The sequence below is a fragment of the Octopus bimaculoides genome, chromosome 2 (genome assembly GCF_001194135.2).
Source record: "Octopus bimaculoides isolate UCB-OBI-ISO-001 chromosome 2, ASM119413v2, whole genome shotgun sequence".
Lineage (NCBI taxonomy): Eukaryota > Metazoa > Mollusca > Cephalopoda > Octopoda > Octopodidae > Octopus > Octopus bimaculoides.
This window is the reverse complement of record NC_068982.1, coordinates 2,195,437-2,201,436: the sequence shown is the minus strand read 5'-3', so window position 1 is coordinate 2,201,436 and position 6,000 is coordinate 2,195,437.

Sequence of the window (6,000 nt, the reverse complement as noted above, 5' to 3'; positions counted from 1 at the left end):
ATTGGGTCATCCCATGAATAATGTGGTTTGTTTATTTTTATTTTTTAAATTAAGATAAAGACAGTTCTTTTTGATCTAAAATATATTCTCCTTCATTTTCTCCAATGCTATTCCATCTATCTGGTAGATATTAAAGGCTCTTCTTCCAAAATTCACTTGTTCGTCACAAAAATTACACCTGTAGTACTGTTCTGACCTCATCCCTAGAATTCATATTTATAATTCATGTTTTTAACAAAAATTACTCCTGTAGTACTGTTCTGACCTCATCCCTACAATTCATATTTATAATTCATGTTTATAACAGAACATTGTTTTGGTTTTTTGTTTGTTTGGGGTGAGGCTTTGGAGACAATGGAAGATGTATAAGCAGATAGATAGATAGATAGATAGACAAGCAGATAGAGAGATAGATAGATAGACTGATAGTCAGACAGAGAGAGAGATGGATGTCGTAAAAGAGAGAAAGAAGGGTCCTTGTATTGAAATGGTCTTTTTAAGGAGTGTCAAAAAAAAAAGGGTAAAAACTTGTTTACTACTTACTGTATTGTTTTGAGAGGGTTTCTAGGGATGGTAAAAGAAGGAAGAAAACACTCTCAAAACAATAGAGAATGTAGTAAACAAGTTTTTACCCTTTTCTTTTTGTTTTTGACACTCCATAAAAAGACCATTTCAATACAATGGCCCTTCTCTCTCTCTTTTACCACATCCATCTCTCTATCTGTTTGACTATCAGTTTATCTATCTATCTATCTATCTGCTTATACATCTTCCATTGTCTCCAAAGCTCCCCCCCCCCAAAAAAAAATCAATGTTCTGTTATAAACAAAACCCCCAAAAACACATGTTTTTATATAAATAAGCTAGATCTCTGTATTTTCACAGAATTATATTTGACAAGTTCGAAAGACGAACGAAAGGGCTAATATATGTATAAAATAAATGAAAGAAGTTATTCCAAAATTCTGACGACTTTTTTTTTTCAATATTTAATTCTGTACATCACACCTAACACTCTATATGTGTGTGTGTGTGTGTGTGTGTGTGTGTGTGTGTGTGTGTGTGTGTGTGTGTGTGTGTGTGTGTGTGTGTGTGTGTGTGTGTGTGTGTGTGTGTGTGTGTGTGTGTTTGTCTCTCCACCATTGCTTGACAGCCGATGTTGGAGAATTTAGGTCCCCGTAACCTACAGGTTCAGCAAAAGAGACCCATGGAATATTACTGGGTTTACAAAGAATAAGTCCTGAAGTTGATTCGGTCGACTAAAGGCAGTACTCCAGTATGGCTGCAGTCATATGAGTGAAACAATTAAAAGTATATATTACTGCCTTAGTATGCAGCACACTCAACGGTTCAATCGCCACTTCTATATTATACATATATATTATTCTACTCTTAGTAGTGAGTCTTTCTCTAGAAGATTTTCTGTAATTCTTCTGTAAAAAGGTTCAAATAAACCCTTTCTTCTAAAAGTACTTATTTTGGTACTTATTTTATCAACTCCGAAACGAGAGAAGACATAATCATCTGAGTGGAATTTAATCTGAAAACGTAAAGTCGGATGAAATGTCAGCAAGAATTTTGCTTACCGTGTTGAAGACCCTCCTGTCAGCCCACTGCCTGAAACAAGGTAAATATTACAACAGGTGGAATTTAGGAAACTGGATCGACAATATGAAAGATAAGAATAGTAATCCTCTCTGTGCAAGCATGATATTCTTTTCGGTTTTATGAGATCTGTTGCATTACTATCGTTTTAAATTTAGCATGCTTATTTCTATTAATAAATTCTCCGGATATATTTCCGCATTCCGAAAGAATCACTTCAGCAAATCTTGTCTACTTTCTCAATATGATCAACCGTTTCATGATGCAAAACGGTTTAGCAAATAGAAGCAAGGATTTCATGTTTTTTGTGAACCTAACCGAGAGGAATTTCTAAACATTTATGATATGCATCGTCTTTCCATTATTGTTATTACTCGAAAGAAACAACATATATATATATATATGTGTGTGTGTGTGTGTGTGTGTATGTGTGTGTGTGTGTGTGTGTGTGTGTGTGTGTGTGTGTGTGTGTGTGTGTGTGTGTGTGTGTGTGTGTAAAATAATTTCGAAAAAAGATAACTAGTTATGAGTAAATTGCGAAACTAATATATGAAAGTTTTTGTTTTTTACAACGAAACAGGAATATATATTAATAGACGATCAAAATTTAAGTAAAATACATTATATATTATATTTATTGTTTTTTTTTTTTTAGGTATCGCAACGGAGCATTGACACCGATGTATCCAGATGACAGACATATACTGGCTTTCAGGAAAGGACAGTTATGATTTTCTCCTTGTAAACAATTTTTGTGACTCTTTATTACTCAATAACATGTTGTTGAGTGAGAATGAGGTGTATTTAATTATAGAATTGATAATACTCTATTGAAGTAGTAAATGAATGAAATTAAGATGAAATTCTTCACATAAATGTACATGTGAGTAGAATCCCTATTTTATGCTAAATCGATTTGCTTAGATTTTAACCAAAAAATTTAAACGCTCAATGTGAACGAAATTTAGGAATGTTGAACCCAAGGAATTGAGAAATGTTCTTTAATACTTAATTATTTATCTATAAATTATAGAGCAGATTATGTTGTTTTAAGTTACGATTTTACATTTTCAGCATTTCTTCAAAATGGGCTATTCTTTTGAATAGCTTATTAGGAAAATCACCTAACTGCTATTGCAATAGATACAAGAAGCATCTAATCAGTAACTGGTCATGCATTATGACTCTATCCGACATAATTCTTGAAACACATACCGATTCAGAGACGAAATATTTCATTTGAATGCTGTCGCGGTGGATACGCATTAAAGTTATCAATTATCTTGGAGGTTATAATTTGATGACTAAATGTGAAAAATGGGAATTTAACTATTTTTATATTTAACATGTTGCTCTAAGTCTATGCACGATGTATTCTATAAAATTTAAAACAGATACATCTGCATAACCTTCTATAATCTCCGTAAATAATATTACCTATAGCTATTACTCATAAATCATTGTATTGGCTGTTGTAAATCGATGGAGTGCATTTATATATATTTCGTTAAAATAGGTACTCGAGCTCAGCAATTTAAAGTATTTAAATCCAGAAATGTAAGTAGGTATAGTTTTATTTTACGGTAACACAATACATTTTCAGGAACAGACCTATTTTTCTTACACGTTTTAGTTAGTAAGTTCTACACAAAACTATATATACTTCTAATAGTCAAAACTCTCAGTTATTTCATTCACATCATTTACAGTTTATGGGGAAAATTATCTACGTGTGTAACTGTTTTACACGAATTGCAATTAACAACTTAATGTTAGGAGATATATAAGATCAATAGCTTGTACCATCGGGCACAGAAAAGTATTTATCAGCAGCTGAACGGAAAGGTTAACAACAGTGAGGAATCTGATGCTGAAGGAAGTAGGTTTTGTAGTAACACCTGTGATAACGGAAAGAATAATAAGATACTGAAGGGCTGAAGGAATTAAGATTGGGTACAAATCAAGTGAAACGGCACAATATAAGGATAACAACTGAAACGGTAACCAACCGACAGCAAAGTTCTAAACTGGAAATAATGTGCACTTCCGGATGGTACTGGTTGAAAAAAATTCCCAGTGTTACAAGAAAGAATAGCTGTGCAAAAGCACAGTGGAAATCTCAAAGTGCATGACTACAGGGAAAACGGTTCTTTTCCAAAAGGACCCTGGTAAAGGTAATACAGTGGATAACTACTGGACAATCTCCTGCTTACTCTTGAAGTGAGAGGTGATGGCAGAAATAATATCTATTTGCATATATGACTTCCTGGAAATTAATGACAAGCTGACAGTGAAACAGAAGGGATGCAGAAGGAAAAGCCGAGAGACAAAATATCAACTTCTGGTTGATAGAATGGCACTGAATGACTATAAGAAAAGACCAACTAATTTGGATATAGCATGGATTGATTATAAGAAAGCTTATATGGTCACCCATTCCTGGATGTGAGAAAGTATTTATTTGGTACAGGCATATGTCTACATTTTGAATTTTATCAGATCAATGAAGAATGAGAATTCAGAATTAACATCATGTGGGTAGTTTTCGGTGAATGTTGACATCAGAAGTATACTTCAGGGAGATAATCTGTCACCATTGCTATTTGTGATCTGCATGATACCCATCAGGCATATTACGGAAAGCGACATCAGAGAAGACCTTGAAAAGTGGAGAACTGTTAAATTACCTGAAGATATTCGGTAATAGTGAGCCTGAAATAAATGGTCTGGTCTCAACAGTGAAGATATTAAGTAAGTATATAGGGATGGAATTTGGAATTAAAAAATACGGTCGCTTATCAAAACAAATAGGCGACAGTAATACCTAAATCTTTGCTAAGACCATGACCAAAATTTTGAAATCTATTTTTAAAACACTTATGGGCGGAAAACTATAAGATCCCTTTCGTTTGAATCCTTTCTCTTCAGCAATGGTGGACCTAGATTAATTTAAATCGTAAATAATATATTCTGCTGAACAAGTCTGAAACAGAAATGTAAAGCTGGTAGAGTAGACTGTCCAGAACTAAGGACTTCCCTTTCCTCTATCCATCCATCCATCCATCCATCCATCCATCCATCCATTCTGTCTGGTATTTCTGCAAACATGATGGGATTTTCGCAGGACTCTACTCACGATAAGTCGACGTAGGCACTAAACTTCATTCTAGTTCCGTTGTTCCTGAACATTCGACTGAATTGGTACTGAGAAGCAGTAATCTTCTGCTTTTGACTGAATAATATGCGCCTGTTATTGTCCGCTCTTGATTTGACAATACGGCCTTCAAGATTAGCATTCAAAAAATAATTAGTTGAGGATCACCTTTGCTGAGAGAATGTCGGGCCAGTTGTTAATGATGTCTTCCACTGTTTGGACGTGTGACCTGTGTGTTGCGTATGTAAATTAGGTGGTGATAATCTTGCGGATAATGGCGCGGATAGTGTAGCTGTTGTTTTGTGCTCAAAGTCATGTCCATAGTTATTTCCTTCAGTCAGTTAATTGTATTGCATTTAATTTGTATTTTTAGACTCCTCACTGTCACGTTCGTCAAACGAACATATCTGACTGGTCCTAAGCGGAGTGGGGCTTTTCTCTTGGCGATCAATGAATTTATGATTTATTGTTCTTTGAGTCTTATAGTTGCTGTTGGTGGTGACATTATACTGGATCTTGGAAATGGTGCTGCTTTTAGTTTTGTCCCTGATGTTCGCACTCTTGCTATATTGCTACCGTTGGAGATGCTTATTGCCTTGTAACTGGTTTTGTAATCGCTTTTGCTCTGAACGCATGTTGCTGTTGAAGTTGACCTGATTGCATTGTGCTTTCTTTAGTTATGTTTGTTGTTGCTGAGGCATTAGAAGCTCTATTTCAGCTGTTGTTGAAGCAGAAATGTTCGAAATGATTCGACGGTTTATAGCTTGGTGGCCTTCTACCACCTGCGACTACCTTCAGCTATTACCCTCCAGAAATGGCTACTACGTCGAGGATGTTGCTTAATATCTTTCGTTTGACCTGAATCAAACTCTCCAGCATCTCCATCCCGACCCAAGTTATATATCTTATTTCTTTCAATCAACTGTCTCCCAAAACAAATATTTTTCACCTCCGAACAGAGGTCTAGATGTGGAGATATGTTTGCAGTTTTCACGTTCTTTCCTAATTAAATCGATATATCTGTGGAAACATCCAGTCAAGTGCTTCTGTGGGTTTCCAATTGGAAAATAACTTGGAGGTTTCCGAATTTATGGGCAAATCAAACGAAATAGATTTCTTGCCTATATTCCGTAAACAGAGTTCAATTTGATGTGAAGGTACACGCTTTAATTTCTGTCTGTTAATTGACAGGCATCACACCGAATGGTTTTCTTTTTCTGTTTGGTTTAAAGGTTTTGCGG